The sequence below is a fragment of the Schistocerca nitens genome, chromosome 3 (genome assembly GCF_023898315.1).
Source record: "Schistocerca nitens isolate TAMUIC-IGC-003100 chromosome 3, iqSchNite1.1, whole genome shotgun sequence".
Classification (NCBI taxonomy): Eukaryota; Metazoa; Arthropoda; class Insecta; order Orthoptera; family Acrididae; genus Schistocerca; species Schistocerca nitens.
In genome coordinates, this window is record NC_064616.1 from 24,488,956 (window position 1) to 24,508,063 (window position 19,108).

Below are 19,108 nucleotides of genomic sequence, written 5' to 3' on the forward strand. Positions count from 1 at the left end.
ACTTAAGTCGGCATTGTGCATTTTGTATTCAATTCCGATGCGATTTCTGTGTTTCATGGTTAATTTGAAAGTCCAAGGAATACAGTAAACCTGCACTGGTGCATCGGAATCTAATACTTGTCACCCAGGAGCCGCTCAAACCACAAACTCTTAGATGATTCATTCTTCTTGTACTTAAGTCGGCATTGTGCCTTTTGTATTCTATTCCGATGCGATTTCTGTGTTTCATGGTCAATGTGAAGGTCCAAGGGATACAGTAAACCTGCACTGGTGCATCGGAATCTAATACTGGTCAGCCAGGAGCCGCTCAAACCACAAACTCTTAGATGATTCACTCTTCTTGTACTTAAGTCGGCATTGTGCAATTTGTATTCAATTCCGATGCGATTTCTGTGTTTCATGGTTAATTTGAAAGTCCAAGGGATACAGTAAACCTGCACTGGTGCATCGGAATCTAATACTGGTCTCCCAGGAGCCGCTCAAACCTCAAACTCTTGGAAGATTCACTGTTCTTGTACTTAAGTCGGCATTGTGGCTTTTGTATTCAATTCCGATGCGATTTCTGTGTTTCATGGTCAATGTGAAGGTCCAAGGGATACAGTAAACCTGCACTGGTGCATCGGAATCTAATACTGGTCACCCAGGAGCCGCTCAAACTACAAACTCTTAGATGATTCACTCTTCTTGTACTTAAATCGGCATTGTGCCTTTTGTATTCAATTCCGATGCGTTTTCTGTGTTTCATGGTCAATGTGAAGGTCCAAGGGATACAGTAAACCTGCACTGGTGCATCGGAATCTAATACTGGTCACCCAGGAGCCGCTCAATCCACAAACTCTTCGAAGATTCACTCTTCTTGTACTTATGTCGGCTTTGTGCATTTTGTATTCAATTCAGACGCGATTTCTGTGTTTCAGGGTCAATGTGAAGGTCCAAGGGATACAGTAAACCTGCACTGGTGCATCGGAATCTAATACTGGTCACCCAGGAGCCGCTCAAACCACAAAATCTTAGATGATTTACTCTTCTTGTGCTTAAGTCGGCATTGTGCATTTTGTATTCAATTCCGATGCGATTTCTGTGTTTCATGGTTAATTTGAAAATCCAAGGGATACAGTAAACCTGCACTGGTGCATCGTAATCTAATACTGGTCACCCAGGAGCCGCTCAAACCACAAACTCTTAGATGATTCACTCTTCTTGTACTTAAGTCGGCATTGTGCCTTTTGTATTCAATTCCGATGCGATTTCTGTGTTTCATGGTCAATGTGAAGGTCCAAGGGATACAGTAAACCTGCACTGGTGCATCGGAAACTAATACTGGTCACCCAGGAGCCGCTCAATCCACAAACTCTTCGAAGATTCACTCCTCTTGTACTTAAGTCAACATTGTGCCTTTTGTATTCAATTCCGATGCGATTTCTGTGTTTCATTGTCAATGTGAAGGTCCAAGGGATAGAGTGAACCTGCACTGGTGCATCGGAATCTGATACTGGTTTCCCAGGAGCCGCTCAAACCACAAACTCTTAGAAGATTCACTCTTCTTGTACTTAAGTCGGCATTGTGCATTTTGTATTCAATTCAGACGCGATTTCTGTGTTTCAGGGTCAATGTGAAGGTCCAAGGGATACAGTAAACCTGCACTGGTGCATCGAAATGTAATACTGGTCACCCAGGAGCCGCTCAAACCACAAACTCTTAGATGATTTACTCTTCTTGTGCTTAATTCGGCATTGTGCATTTTGTATTCAATTCCGATGCGATTTCTGTGTTTCATGGTTAATTTGAAAATCCAAGGGATACAGTAAACCTGCACTGGTGCATCGGAATCTAATACTGGTCACCCAGGAGCCGCTCAAACCACAAACTCTTAGATGATTCACTCTTCTTGTACTTATGTCGGCATTGTGCCTTTTGTATTCAATTCCGATGCGATTTCTGTGTTTCATGGTTAATTTGAAAGTCCAACGGATACAGTAAACCTGCACTGGTGCATCGGAATCTAATACTGGTCTCCCAAGAGCCGCTCAAACCACAAACTCTTGGAAGATTCACTCTTCTTGTACTTAAGTCGGCATTGTGGCTTTTGTATTCAATTCCGATGCGATTTCTGTGTTTCATGGTCAATGTGAAGGTCCAAGGGATACAGTAAACCTGCACTGGTGCATCGGAATCTAATACTGGTCTCCCAGGAGCCGCTCAAAACACAAACTCTTAGAAGATTCACTCTTCTTGTACATAAATCGGCATTGTGCCTTTTGTATTCAATTCCGATGCGATTTCTGTGTTTCATGGTCAATGTGAGGGTCCAATCGATACAGTAAACCTGCACTGGTGCATCGGAATCTAATACTGGTCACCCAGGAGCCGCTCAAACCACAAACTCTTCGAAGATTCACTCTTCTTGTACTTAAGTCAACATTGTGCCTCTTGTATTCAATTCCGATGCGATTTCTGTGTTTCATGGTCAATGTGAAGGTCCAAGGGATACAGTAAACCTGCAATGGTGCATCGGAATCTAATACTGGTTTCCCAGGAGCCGCTCAAACCACAAATTCTTAGAAGATTCCTTCTTCTTGAACGTAAGTCGGCATTGTGCCTTTTCTATTCAATTCCGATGCGATTTCTGTGTTTCATGGTCAAAGTGAAGGTCCAAGGGATACAGTAAACCTCCCGTGGTGCATCGGAATCTAATACTGGTCACCCAGGAGCCGCTCACCCCACAAACTCTTAGAAGATTCACTCTTCTTGTACTTAAGTCGGCATTGTGCCCTTTGTATTCAATTCCGATGGGATTTCTGTGTTTCATGGTCTATTTGAAGGTCCAAGGGATACAGGAAACCTGCCGCGGTGCATCGGAATTTAATACTGGTTTCCCAGGAGCCGCTCACCCCACAAACTCTTAGAAGATTCACTCTTCTTGTACTTAAGTCGGCATTGTGCCCTTTGTATTCAATTCCGATGCGATTTCTGTGCTTTGTTAGGTCAATGTGAAGGTCCAAGTGATACAGTAAACCTGCACTGGTGCATAGGAATCTAATACTGGTCACCCAGGAGCCGCTCAAACCACAAACTCTTAGAAGATTCACTCTTCTTGTACTTAAGTAGGCTGAAGCTCCAAGGGATACAGTAAACCTGCACTGGTGCATCGGAATCAAATACTGGTTTCCCAGGAGCCGCTCAAACCACAAACTCTTATAAGATTCACTCTTCTTGTACTTAAGTCGGCATTGTGCATTTTGTATTCAATTCAGATGCGATTTCTGTGTTTCATGGTCAATGTGAAGGTCCAAGGGATAAAGTAAACCTGCCCTGGTGCATCGGAATCTAATACTGGTCTCCCAGGATCCGCTCAAACCACAAACTCTTAGAAGATTCACTCTTCTTGTACTTAAGTCAGCATTGTGCCTTTTGTATTCAATTCCGATGCGATTTCTATGTTTCATCGTCAATGTGAAGGTCCAAGGGATACAGTAAACCTGCACTGGTGCATCGCAATCTAATACTGGTCACCCAGGAGCCGCTCAATCCACAAACTCTTCGAAGATTCACTCCTCTTGTACTTAAGTCAACATTGTGCCATTTCTATTCAATTCCGATGCGATTTCTGTGTTTCATGGTCAATGTGAAGGTCCAAGGGATACAGTAAACCTGCACTGGTGCATCGGAATCTAATACTGGTTTCCCAGGAGCCGCTCAAACCACAAACTCGTAGAAGATTCCTTCTTCTTGTACGTAAGTCGGCATTGTGCCTTTTCTATTCAATTCCGATGCGATTTCTGTGTTTCATGGTCAATGTGAAGGTCCAAGGGATACAGTAAACCTCCCGTGGTGCATCGGAATCTAATACTGGTCACCCAGGAGCCGCTCACACCACAAACTCTTAGAAGATTCACTCTTGTTGTACTTAAGTCGGCATTGTGCCTTTTGTATTCAATTCCGATGGGATTTCTGTGTTTCATGGTCAATTTGAAGGTCCAAGGGATACAGTAAACCTGCCGCGGTGCATCGGAATTTAATACTGGTTTCCCAGGAGCCGCTCAAACCACAAACTCTTAGAAGATTCACTCTTCTTGTACTTAAGTCAGCATTGTGCCTTTTGCATTCAATTCCGATGCGATTTCTGTGTTTTTTTAGGTCGATGTGAAGGTCCAAGTGATACAATAAACCTGCACTGGTGCATAGGAATCTAATACTGGTCACCCAGGAGCCGCTCAAACCACAAACTCTTAGAAGATTCACTCTTCTTGTACTTAAGTAGGCTGAAGCTCCAAGGGATACAGTAAACCTCCACTGGTGCATCGGAATCTAATACTGGTTTCCCAGGAGCCGCTCAAACCACAAACTCTTATAAGATTCACTCTTCTTGTACTTATGTCGGCATTGTGCATTTTGTGTTCAATTCAGATTCGATTTCTGTGTTTCATGGTCAATGGGAAGGTCCAAGGGATAAAGTAAACCTGCCCTGGTGCATCGGAATCTAATACTGGTCTCCCAGGATCCGCTCAAACCACAAACTCTTAGAAGATTCACTCTTCTTGTACTTAAGTCAGCATTGTGCCCTTTGTATTCAATTCCGATGCGATTTCTATGTTTCATCGTCAATGTGAAGGTCCAAGGGATACAGTAAACCTGCACAGGTGCATCGGAATCTAATACTGGTCACCCAGGAGCCGCTCACACCACAAATTCTTAAGAGATTCTCTCTTCTTGTACTTAAGTCGGCATTGTGGCTTTTGTATTCAATTCCGATGCGATTTCTGTGTTTCAGGGTCAATGTGAAAGTCCAAGGGATACAGTAAACCTGCACTGGTGCATCGTAATATAATAATCGTCTCCCAGGAGCCGCTCAAACCACAAACTCTTAGAAGATTCACTCTTCTTGTACTTAAGTCGGCATTGTGCCTTTTGTATTCAATTCCGATACGATTTCTGTGTTTCATGGTCAATGTGAAGGTCCAAGGGATACAGTAAACCTGCACTGGTGCATCGGAATCTAATACTGGTCATCCAGGAGCCGCTCAAACCACAAACTCTTGGAAGATTCACTCTTCTTGTACTTAAGTCGGCATTGTGGCTTTTGTATTCAATTCCGATGCGATTTCTGTGTTTCATGGTCAATGTGAAGGTCCAAGGGATACAGTAAACCTGCACTGGTGCATCGGAATCTAATACTGGTCTCCCAGGAGCCGCTCAAAACACAAACTCTTAGAAGATTCACTCTTCTTGTACATAAATCGGCATTGTGCCTTTTGTATTCAATTCCGATGCGATTTCTGTGTTTCATGGTCAATGTGAGGGTCCAATCGATACAGTAAACCTGCACTGGTGCATCGGAATCTAATACTGGTCACCCAGGAGCCGCTCAAACCACAAACTCTTCGAAGATTCACTCTTCTTGTACTTAAGTCAACATTGTGCCTCTTGTATTCAATTCCGATGCGATTTCTGTGTTTCATGGTCAATGTGAAGGTCCAAGGGATACAGTAAACCTGCAATGGTGCATCGGAATCTAATACTGGTTTCCCAGGAGCCGCTCAAACCACAAATTCTTAGAAGATTCCTTCTTCTTGAACGTAAGTCGGCATTGTGCCTTTTCTATTCAATTCCGATGCGATTTCTGTGTTTCATGGTCAAAGTGAAGGTCCAAGGGATACAGTAAACCTCCCGTGGTGCATCGGAATCTAATACTGGTCACCCAGGAGCCGCTCACCCCACAAACTCTTAGAAGATTCACTCTTCTTGTACTTAAGTCGGCATTGTGCCCTTTGTATTCAATTCCGATGGGATTTCTGTGTTTCATGGTCTATTTGAAGGTCCAAGGGATACAGGAAACCTGCCGCGGTGCATCGGAATTTAATACTGGTTTCCCAGGAGCCGCTCACCCCACAAACTCTTAGAAGATTCACTCTTCTTGTACTTAAGTCGGCATTGTGCCCTTTGTATTCAATTCCGATGCGATTTCTGTGCTTTGTTAGGTCAATGTGAAGGTCCAAGTGATACAGTAAACCTGCACTGGTGCATAGGAATCTAATACTGGTCACCCAGGAGCCGCTCAAACCACAAACTCTTAGAAGATTCACTCTTCTTGTACTTAAGTAGGCTGAAGCTCCAAGGGATACAGTAAACCTGCACTGGTGCATCGGAATCAAATACTGGTTTCCCAGGAGCCGCTCAAACCACAAACTCTTATAAGATTCACTCTTCTTGTACTTAAGTCGGCATTGTGCATTTTGTATTCAATTCAGATGCGATTTCTGTGTTTCATGGTCAATGTGAAGGTCCAAGGGATAAAGTAAACCTGCCCTGGTGCATCGGAATCTAATACTGGTCTCCCAGGATCCGCTCAAACCACAAACTCTTAGAAGATTCACTCTTCTTGTACTTAAGTCAGCATTGTGCCTTTTGTATTCAATTCCGATGCGATTTCTATGTTTCATCGTCAATGTGAAGGTCCAAGGGATACAGTAAACCTGCACTGGTGCATCGCAATCTAATACTGGTCACCCAGGAGCCGCTCAATCCACAAACTCTTCGAAGATTCACTCCTCTTGTACTTAAGTCAACATTGTGCCATTTCTATTCAATTCCGATGCGATTTCTGTGTTTCATGGTCAATGTGAAGGTCCAAGGGATACAGTAAACCTGCACTGGTGCATCGGAATCTAATACTGGTTTCCCAGGAGCCGCTCAAACCACAAACTCGTAGAAGATTCCTTCTTCTTGTACGTAAGTCGGCATTGTGCCTTTTCTATTCAATTCCGATGCGATTTCTGTGTTTCATGGTCAATGTGAAGGTCCAAGGGATACAGTAAACCTCCCGTGGTGCATCGGAATCTAATACTGGTCACCCAGGAGCCGCTCACACCACAAACTCTTAGAAGATTCACTCTTGTTGTACTTAAGTCGGCATTGTGCCTTTTGTATTCAATTCCGATGGGATTTCTGTGTTTTATGGTCAATTTGAAGGTCCAAGGGATACAGTAAACCTGCCGCGGTGCATCGGAATTTAATACTGGTTTCCCAGGAGCCGCTCAAACCACAAACTCTTAGAAGATTCACTCTTCTTGTACTTAAGTCAGCATTGTGCCTTTTGCATTCAATTCCGATGCGATTTCTGTGTTTTTTTAGGTCGATGTGAAGGTCCAAGTGATACAATAAACCTGCACTGGTGCATAGGAATCTAATACTGGTCACCCAGGAGCCGCTCAAACCACAAACTCTTAGAAGATTCACTCTTCTTGTACTTAAGTAGGCTGAAGCTCCAAGGGATACAGTAAACCTCCACTGGTGCATCGGAATCTAATACTGGTTTCCCAGGAGCCGCTCAAACCACAAACTCTTATAAGATTCACTCTTCTTGTACTTATGTCGGCATTGTGCATTTTGTGTTCAATTCAGATTCGATTTCTGTGTTTCATGGTCAATGGGAAGGTCCAAGGGATAAAGTAAACCTGCCCTGGTGCATCGGAATCTAATACTGGTCTCCCAGGATCCGCTCAAACCACAAACTCTTAGAAGATTCACTCTTCTTGTACTTAAGTCAGCATTGTGCCCTTTGTATTCAATTCCGATGCGATTTCTATGTTTCATCGTCAATGTGAAGGTCCAAGGGATACAGTAAACCTGCACAGGTGCATCGGAATCTAATACTGGTCACCCAGGAGCCGCTCACACCACAAATTCTTAAGAGATTCTCTCTTCTTGTACTTAAGTCGGCATTGTGGCTTTTGTATTCAATTCCGATGCGATTTCTGTGTTTCAGGGTCAATGTGAAAGTCCAAGGGATACAGTAAACCTGCACTGGTGCATCGTAATATAATAATCGTCTCCCAGGAGCCGCTCAAACCACAAACTCTTAGAAGATTCACTCTTCTTGTACTTAAGTCGGCATTGTGCATTTTGTATTCAATTCCGATACGATTTCTGTGTTTCATGGTCAATGTGAAGGTCCAAGGGATACAGTAAACCTGCACTGGTGCATCGGAATCTAATACTGGTCATCCAGGAGCCGCTCAAACCACAAACTCTTTGAAGATTCACTCTTCTTGTACGTAAGTCGGCATTGTGCCTTTTGTATTCAATTCCGATGCGATTTCTGTGTTTCATGGTCAATGTGAAGGTCCAAGGGATACAGTAAACCTGCACTGGTGCATCGGAATCTAATACTGGTTTCCCAGGAGCCGCTCAAAGCACAAACTCTTATAAGATTCACTCTTCTTGTACTTAAGTCGGCATTGTGCATTTTCTATTCAATTCAGACGCGATTTCTGTGTTTCAGGGTCAATGTGAAGGTCCAAGGGATACAGTAAACCTGCACTGGTGCATCGAAATCTAATACTGGTCACCCAGGAGCCGCTCAAAACCACAAACTCTTAGATGATTTACTCGTCTTGTGCTTAAGTCGGCATTGTGCCTTTTGTATTCAATTCCGATGCGATTTCTGTGTTTCATGGTCAATGTGAAGGTCCAAGGGATACAGTAAACCTGCACTGGTGCATCGGAATCTAATACTCGTCACCCAGGAGCCGCTCAAACCACAAACTCTTAGAAGATTCACTTTTCTTGTACTTAAGTCGGCATTGTGCCTTTTGTATTCAATTCCGATGCGATTTCTGTGTTTCATGGTTACTGTGAAGGTCCAAGGGATACAGTAAACCTGCACAGGTGCATCGGAATCTAATACTGGTCTCCCAGGAGCCGCTCAAACCACAAATTCTTAGAAGATTCACTCTTCTTGTACTTAAGTCGGCATTGTGCCTTTTGTATTCAATTCCGATGCGTTTTCTGTGTTTCATGGTCAATTTGAAGCTCCAAGGGATACAGTAAACCTGCACTGGTGCATCGGAATCTAATACTGGTCACCCATGAGCCGCTCAAACTACAAACTCTTAGAAGATTCACTCTTCTTGTACTTAAATCGGCATTGTGCCTTTTGTATTCAGTTCCGATGTGATTTCTGTGTTTCATGGTCAATGTGAAGGTCCACGGGATACAGTAAACCTGCACTGGTGCATCGGAATCTAATACTGGGCACCCAGGAGCCGCTCAATCCACAAATTCTTCGAAGATTCACTCTTCTTGTACTTAAGTCAACATTGTGCCTTTTGTATTCAATTCCGATGCGATTTCTGTGTTTCATGGTCAATGTGAAGGTCCAAGGGATACAGTAAACCTGCACTGGTGCATCGGAATATAATACTGGTTTCCCAGGAGCCGCTCAAACCACAAACTCTTAGAAGATTCACTCTTCTTGTACTTAAGTCGACATTGTGCATTTTGTATTCAATTCAGACGCGATTTCTGTGTTTCAGGGTCAATGTGAAGTTCCAAGGGATACAGTAAACCTGCACTGGTGCATCGAAATCTAATACTGGTCACCCATTAGCCGCTCAAACCACAAACTCTTAGATGATTTACTCTTCTTGTGCTTAATTCGGCATTGTGCATTTTGTATTCAATTCCGATTGCGATTTCTGTGTTTCATTGTTAATTTGAAAATCCAAGGGATACAGTAAACCTGCACTGGTGCATCGGAATCTAATACTGGTCTCCCAGGAGCCGCTCAAAACACAAACTCTTAGAAGAACACTCTTCTTGTACTTAAATCGGCATTGTGCCTTTTGTATTCAATTCCGATGCGATTTCTGTGTTTCATGGTCAATGTAAGGGTCCAATCGATACAGTAAACCTGCACTGGTGCATCGGAATCTAATACTGGTCACCCAGGAGCCGCTCAAACCACAAACTCTTCGAAGATTCACTCTTCTTGTACTTAAGTCAACATTGTGCCTTTTGTATTCAATTCCGATGCGATTTCTGTGTTTCATGGTCAATGTGAAGGTCCAAGGGATACAGAAAACCTGCAATGGTGCATCGGAATCTAATACTGGTTTCCCAGGAGCCGCTCAAACCACAAACTCTTAGAAGATTCCTTCTTCTTGTACGTAAGTCGGCATTGTGCATTTTGTATTCAATTCCGATGCGATTTCTGTGTTTCATGGTCAATGTGAAGGTCCAAGGGATACAGTAAACCTGCCGTGGTGCATCGGAATCTAATACTGGTCACAAAGGAGCCGCTCACACCACAAACTCTTAGAAGATTCACTCTTCTTGTACTTAAGTCGGCATTGTGCCTTTTGTATTCAATTCAGATGCGATTTCTGTGTTTCATGGTCAATTTGAAGGTCCAAGGGATACAGTAAACCTGCCGCGGTGCATCGGAATTTAATACTGGTTTCCCAGGAGCCGCTCAAACCACAAATATCTTAGAAGATTCACTCTTCTTGTACTTAAGTCAGCATTGTGCCTTTTGCGTTCAATTCCGATGCGATTTCTGTGTTTTTTTAGGTCAATGTGAAGGTCCAAGTGATACAGTAAACCTGCACTGGTGCATCGGAATCTAATACTGGTCACCCAGGAGCCGCTCAATCCACAAACTCTTAGAAGATTCACTCTTCTTGTACTTAAGTAGGCTGAAGCTCCAAGGGATACAGTAAACCTGCACTGGTGCATCGGAATCTAATACTGGTTTCCCAGGAGCCGCTCAAACCACAAACTCTTATAAGATTCACTCTTCTTGTACTTAAGTCGGCATTGTGCATTTTGTATTCAATTCAGATGCGATTTCTGTGTTTCATGGTCAATGGGAAGGTCCAAGGGATAAAGTAAACCTGCCCTGGTGCATCGGAATCTAATACTGGTCTCCCAGGATCCGCTCAAACCACAAACTCTTAGAAGATTCACTCTTCTTGTACTTAAGTCAGCATTGTGCCTTTTGTATTCAATTCCGATGCGATTTCTATGTTTCATCGTCAATGTGAAGGTCCAAGGGATACAGTAAACCTGCACTGGTGCATCGGAATCTAATACTGGTTTCCCAGGAGCCGCTCAAACCACAAACTCTTAGAAGATTCACTCTTCTTGTACTTTAGTCGGCATTGTGCCTTTTGTATTCAATTCCGATGCGATTTCTGTCTTTCAGGGTCTATGTGAAAGTGCAAGGGATACAGTAAAACTGCACTGGTGCTTCGGAATGTAATACTGGTCTCCCAGGAGCCACTCAATCCACAAACTCTTCGAAGATTCACTCTTCCTATACTTAAGTTAACATTGTGCCTTTTGTATTCAATTCCGATGCGATTTCTGTGTTTCATGGTCAATGTGAAGGTCCAAGGGATACAGTAAACCTGCACTGGTGCATCGGAATCTAATACTGGTCACCCAGGAGCCGCTCACACCACAAATTCTTAAGAGATTCTCTCTTCTTGTACTTAAGTCGGCATTGTGGCTTTTGTATTCAATTCCGATGCGATTTCTGTGTTTCAGGGTCAATGTGAAAGTCCAAGGGATACAGTAAACCTGCACTGGTGCATCGTAATATAATACTCGTCTCCCAGGAGCCGCTCAAACCACAAACTATTAGAAGATTCACTCTTCTTGTACTTAAGTCGGCATTGTGCCTTTTGTATTCAATTCCGATACGATTTCTGTGTTTCATGGTCAATGTGAAGGTCCAAGCGATACAGTAAACCCTCACTGGTGCATCGGAATCTAATACTGGTCACCCAGGAGCCGCTCAAACCACAAACTCTTAGAAGATTCACTCTTCTTGTACGTAAGTCGGCATTGTGCCTTTTGTATTCAATTCCGATGCGATTTCTGTGTTTCATGGTCAATGTGAAGGTCCAAGGGATACAGTAAACCTGCACTGGTGCATCGGAATCTAATACTGGTTTCCCAGGAGCCGCTCAAAGCACAAACTCTTAGAAGATTCACTCTTCTTGTACTTAAGTCGGCATTGTGCATTTTGTATTCAATTCAGACGCGATTTCTGTGTTTCAGGGTCAATGTGAAGGTCCAAGGGATACAGTAAACCTGCACTGGTGCATCGGAATCTAATACTGGTCACCCAGGAGCCACTCAAACCACAAACTCTTAGATGATTTACTCGTCTTGTGCTTAAGTCGGCTCTGTGCATTTTGTATTCAATTCCGATGCGATTTCTGTGTTTCATGGTTAATTTGAAAATCCAAGGAATACAGTAAACCTGCATTGGCGCATCGGAATCTAATACTGGTCACCCAGGAGCCGCTCAAACCACAAACTCTTAGATGATTCACTCTTCTTGTACTTAAGTCGGCATTGTGCCTTTTGTATTCAATTCCGATGCGATTTCTGTGTTTCATGGTCAATGTGAAGGTCCACGGGATACAGTAAACCTGCCCTGGTGCATCGGAATCTAATACTGGTCACCCAGGAGCCGCTCAATCCACAAACTCTTCGAAGATTCACTCCTCTTGCACTTAAGTCAACATTGTGCCTTTTGTATTCAATTCCGATGCGATTTCTGTGTTTCATGGTCAATGTGAAGGTCCAAGGGATACAGTAAACCTGCACTGGTGCATCGGAATCTGATACTGGTTTCCCAGGAGCCGCTCAAACCACAAACTCTTAGAAGATTCACTCTTCTTGTACTTAAGTCGGCATTGTGCATTTTGTATTCAATTCAGACGCGATTTCTGTGTTTCAGGGTCAATGTGAAGGTCCAAGGGATACAGTAAACCTGCACTGGTGCATCGGAATCTAATACTGGTCTCCCAGGAGCCGCTCAAACCACAAACTCTTGGAAGATTCACTCTTCTTGTACTTAATTCGGCATTGTGGCTTTTGTATTCAATTCCGATGCGATTTCTGTGTTTCATGGTCAATGTGAAGGTCCAAGGGATACAGTAAACCTGCACTGGTGCATCGGAATCTAATACTGGTCACCCAGGAGTCGCTCAAACCACAAACTCTTAGAAGATTCACTTTTCTTGTACTTAAGTCGGCATTGTGCCTTTTGTATTCAATTCCGATGTGATTTCTGTGTTTCATGGTCAATGTGAAGGTCCACGGGATACAGTAAAATTGCACTGGTGCATCGGAATCTAATACAGGTCACCCAGGAGCCGCTCAAACCACAAACTCTTCGAAGATTCACTCTTCTTGTACTTAAGTCAACATTGTGCCTTTTGTATTCAATTCCGATGCGATTTCTGTGTTTCATGGTCAATGTGAAGGTCCAAGGGATACAGTAAACCTGCACTGGTGCATCGGAATATAATACTGGTTTCCCAGGAGCCGCTCAAACCACAAACTCTTAGAAGTTTCACTCTTCTTGTACTTAAGTCGGCATTGTGCATTTTGTATTCAATTCAGATGCGATTTCTGTGCTTCAGGGTCAATGGGAAGGTCAAAGGGATACAATAAACCTGCACTGGTGCATCGGAATCTAATACTGGTCACCCAGGAGCCGCTCAAACCACAAACTCTTAGATGATTCACTCTTCTTGTACTTAAGTCGGCATTGTGCCTTTTGTATTCAATTCCGATGCGATTTCTGTGTTTCATGGTCAATGTGAAGGTCCAAGGGATACAGTAAACCTGCACTGGTGCATCGGAATGTAATACTGGTCAGCCAGGAGCCGCTCAAACCACAAACTCTTAGATGATTCACTCTTCTTGTACTTAAGTCGGCATTGTGCATTTTGTATTCAATTCCGAAGCGATTTCTGTGTTTCATGGTTAATTTGAAAGTACAAGGGATACAGTAAACCTGCACTGGTGCATCGGAATCTAATACTGGTCTCCCAGGAGCCGCTCAAACCACAAACTCTTGGAAGATTCACTCTTCTTGTACTTAAGTCGGCATTGTGGCTTTTGTATTCAATTCCGATGCGATTTCTGTGTTTCATGGTCAATGTGAAGGTCCAAGGGATACAGTAAACCTGCACTGGTGCATCGGAATCTAATACTGGTCACCCAGGAGCCGCTCAAACTACAAACTCTTAGAAGATTCACTCTTCTTGTACTTAAATCGGCATTGTGCCTTTTGTATTCAATTCCGATGCGTTTTCTGTGTTTCATGGTCAATGTGAAGGTCCAAGGGATACAGTAAACCTGCACTGGTGCATCGGAATCTAATACTGGTCACCCAGGAGCCGCTCAAACCACAAACTCTTCGAAGATTCACTCTTCTTGTACTTAAGTCAACATTGTGCCTTTTGTATTCAATTCCGATGCGATTTCTGTGTTTCGTGGTCAATGGGAGGGTCCAATGGATACAATAAACCTGCACTGGTGCATCGGAATCAAATACTGGTCACCCAGGAGCCGCTCGAACCACAAACTCTTAGATGTTTCACTCTTCTTGTACTTAAGTCGGCATTGTGCATTTTGTATTCAATTCCGATGCGATTTCTGTAATTCATGATTAATTTCAAAGTCCAAGGGATACTGTAAACCTGCCCTGGTGCATCGGAATCTAATACTGGTCACCCAGGAGCCGCTCAAACCACAAAGTCTTAGATGATTCACTCTTCTTGTACTTAAGTCGGCATTGTGCCTTTTGTATTCAATTCCGATGCGATTTCTGTGTTTCATGGTCAATGTGAAGGTCCAAGGGATACAGTAAACCTGCACTGGTGCATTGGAATCTAATACTGGTCACCCAGGAGTCGTTCAAACCACAAACTTTTAGAAGAGTCACTCTTCTTGTCCGTAAGTCGGCATTGTGCCTTTTGTATTCAATTCCGATGCGATTTCTGTGTTTCATGGTCAATGTGAAGGTCCAAGGGATACAGTAAACCTGCACTGGTGCATCGGAATCTAATACTGGTCACCCAGGAGCCGCTCAAACTACAAACTCTTAGAAGATTCACTCTTCTTGAACTTAAATCGGCATTGTGCCTTTTGTATTCAATTCCGATGCGATTTCTGTGTTTCATGGTCAATGTGAAGGTCCAAGGGATACAGTAAACCTGCACTGGTGCATCGGAATCTAATACTGGTCACCCAGGAGCCGCTCAATCCACAAACTCTTCGAAGATTCACTCCTCTTGTACTTAAGTCAACATTGTGCCATTAGTATTCAATTCCGATGCGATTTCTGTGTTTCATGGTCAATGTGAAGGTCCAAGGGATACAGTAAACCTGCACTGGTGCATCGGAATCTAATACTGGTTTCCCAGGAGCCGCTCAAACCACAAACTCTTAGAAGATTCACTCTTCTTGTACTTATGTCGGCATTGTGCATTTTGTATTCAATTCAGACGCGATTTCTGTGTTTCAGGGTCAATGTGAAGGTCCAAGGGATACAGTAAACCTGCACTGGTGCATCGGAATCTAATACTGGTCACCCAGGAGCCGCTCAATCCACAAACTCTTCGAAGATTCACTCCTCTTGTACTTAAGTCAACATTGTGCCTTTTGTATTCAATTCCGATGCGATGTCTGTGTTTCATGGTCAATGTGAAGGTCCAAGGGATAGAGTAAACCTGCACTGGTGCATCGGACTCTGATACTGGTTTCCCAGGAGCCGCTCAAACCACAAACTCTTAGAAGATTCACTCTTCTTGTACTTAAGTCGGCATTGTGCATTTTGTATTCAATTCAGACGCGATTTCTGTGTTTCAGGGTCAATGTGAAGGTCCAAGGGATACAGTAAACCTGCACTGGTGCATCGAAATCTAATACTGGTCACCCAGGAGCCGCTCAAACCACAAACTCTTAGATGATTTACTCTTCTTGTGCTTAATTCGGCATTGTGCATTTTGTATTCAATTCCGATGCGATTTCTGTGTTTCATGGTTAATTTGAAAATCCAAGGGATACAGTAAACCTGCACTGGTGCATCGGAATCTAATACTGGTCACCCAGGAGCCGCTCAAACCACAAACTCTTAGATGATTCACTCTTCTTGTACTTATGTCGGCATTGTGCCTTTTGTATTCAATTCCGATGCGATTTCTGTGTTTCATGGTTAATTTGAAAGTCCAACCGATACAGTAAATCTGCACTGGTGCATCGGAATCTAATACTGGTCAGCCAGGAGCCGCTGAAACCACAAACTCTTAGATGATTCACTCTTCTTGTACTTAAGTCGGCATTGTGCATTTTGTATTCAATTCCGAGGCGATTTCTGTGTTTCATGGTTAATTTGAAAGTACAAGGGATACAGTAAACCTGCACTGGTGCATCGGAATCTAATACTGGTCTCCCAGGAGCCGCTCAAACCACAAACTCTTGGAAGATTCACTCTTCTTGTACGTAAGTCGGCATTGTGCCTTTTGTATTCAATTCCGATGCGATTTCTGTGTTTCATGGTCAATGTGAAGGTCCAAGGGATACAGTAAACCTGCCGTGGTGCATCGGAATCTAATACTGGTCACCCAGGAGCCGCTCACACCACAAACTCTTAGAAGATTCACTCTTCTTGTAGTTAAGTCGGCATTGTGCCTTTTGTATTCAATTCCGATGCGATTTCTGTGTTTCATGGTCTATGTGAAGGTCCAAGGGATTCAGTAAACCTGCACTGGTGCATCGGAATCTAATACTGGTTTCCCAGGAGCCGCTCAAAGCACAAACTCTTAGAAGATTCACTCTTCTTGTACTTAAGTCGGCATTGTGCATTTTGTATTCAATTCAGACGCGATTTCTGTGTTTCAGGGTCAATGTGAAGGTCCAAGGGATACAGTAAACCTGCACTGGTGCATCGGAATCTAATACTGGTCACCCAGGAGCCGCTCAAACCACAAACTCTTAGATGATTTACTCGTCTTGTGCTTAAGTCGGCACTGTGCATTTTGTATTCAATTCCGATGCGATTTCTGTGTTTCATGGTTAATTTGAAAATCCAAGGAATACAGTAAACCTGCATTGGCGCATCGGAATCTAATACTGGTCACCCAGGAGCCGCTCAAACCACAAACTCTTAGATGATTCACTCTTCTTGTACTTAAGTCGGCATTGTGCCTTTTGTATTCAATTCCGATGCGATTTCTGTGTTTCATGGTCAATGTGAAGGTCCAAGGGATACAGTAAACCTGCACTGGTGCATCGGAATCTAATACTGGTCACCCAGGAGCCGCTCAATCCACAAACTCTTCGAAGATCCACTCCTCTTGCACTTAAGTCAACATTGTGCCTTTTGTATTCAATTCCGATGCGATTTCTGTGTTTCATGGTCAATGTGAAGGTCCAAGGGATACAGTAAACCTGCACTGGTGCATCGGAATCTGATACTGGTTTCCCAGGAGCCGCTCAAACCACAAACTCTTAGAAGATTCACTCTTCTTGTACTTAAGTCGGCATTGTGCATTTTGTATTCAATTCAGACGCGATATCTGTGTTTCAGGGTCAATGTGAAGGTCCAAGGGATACAGTAAACCTGCACTGGTGCATCGGAATCTAATACTGGTCTCCCAGGAGCCGCTCAAACCACAAACTCTTGGAAGATTCACTCTTCTTGTACTTAAGTCGGCATTGTGGCTTTTGTATTCAATTCCGATGCGATTTCTGTGTTTCATGGTCAATGTGAAGGTCCAAGGGATACAGTAAACCTGCACTGGTGCATCGGAATCTAATACTGGTCACCCAGGAGCCGCTCAAACCACAAACTCTTAGAAGATTCACTTTTCTTGTACTTAAGTCGGCATTGTGCCTTTTGTATTCAATTCCGATACGATTTCTGTGTTTCATGGTTACTGTGAAGGTCCAAGGGATACAGTAAACCTGCACAGGTGCATCGGAATCTAATACTGGTCTCCCAGGAGCCGCTCAAACCACAAAATCTTAGAAGATTCACTCTTCTTGTACTTAAGTCGGCATTGTGCCTTTTGTATTCAATTCCGATGCGTTTTCTGTGTTTCATGGTCAATTTGAAGCTCCAAGGGATACAGTAAACCTGCACTGGTGCATCGGAATCTAATACTGGTCACCCAGGAGCCGCTCAAACTACAAACTCTTTGAAGATTCACTCTTCTTTTACTTAAATCGGCATTGTGCCTTTTGTATTCAATTCCGATGTGATTTCTGTGTTTCATGGTCAATGTGAAGGTCCACGGGATACAGTAAACCTGCACTGGTGCATCGGAATCTAATACTGGTCACCCAGGAGCCGCTCAAACCACAAACTCTTCGAAGATTCACTCTTCTTGTACTTAAGTCAACATTGTGCCTTTTGTATTCAATTCCGATGCGATTTCTGTGTTTCATGGTCAATGTGAAGGTCCAAGGGATACAGTAAACCTGCACTGGTGCATCGGAATATAATACTGGTTTCCCAGGAGCCGCTCAAACCACAAACTCTTAGAAGTTTCACTCTTCTTGTACTTAAGTCGGCATTGTGCATTTTGTATTCAATTCAGATGCGATTTCTGTGCTTCAGGGTCAATGGGAAGGTCCAAGGGATACAATAAACCTGCACTGGTGCATCGGAATCTAATACTGGTCACCCAGGAGCCGCTCAAACCACAAACTCTTAGATGATTCACTCTTCTTGTAATTAAGTCGGCATTGTGCCTTTTGTATTCAATTCCGATGCGATTTCTGTGTTTCATGGTCAATGTGAAGGTCCAAGGGATACAGTAAACCTGCACTGGTGCATCGGAATCTAATACTGGTCAGCCAGGAGCCGCTCAAACCACAAACTCTTAGATGATTCACTCTTCTTGTACTTAAGTCGGCATTGTGCATTTTGTATTCAATTCCGAGGCGATTTCTGTGTTTCATGGTTAATTTGAAAGTACAAGGGATACAGTAATCCTGCATTGGCGCATCGGAATCTAATACTGGTCACCCAGGAGCCGCTCAAACCACAAACTCTTAGATGATTCACTCTTCTTGTACTTAAGTCGGCATTGTGCCTTTTGTATTCAATTCCGATGCGATTTCTGTGTTTCATGGGCAATGTGAAGGTCCAAGGGATACAGTAAACCTGCACTGCTGCATTGGAATCTAATACTGGTCACCCAGGAGCCGCTCAATCCACAAACTCTTCGAAGATTCACTCCTCTTGCACTTAAGTCAACATTGTGCCTTTTGTATTCAATTCCGATGCGATTTCTGTGTTTCATGGTCAATGTGAAGGTCCAAGGGATACAGTAAACCTGCACTGGTGCATCGGAATCTGATACTGGTTTCCCAGGAGCCGCTCAAACCACAAACTCTTAGAAGATTCACTCTTCTTGTACTTAAGTCGGCATTGTGCATTTTGTATTCAATTCAGACGCGATTTCTGTGTTTCAGGGTCAATGTGAAGGTCCAAGGGATACAGTAAACCTGCACT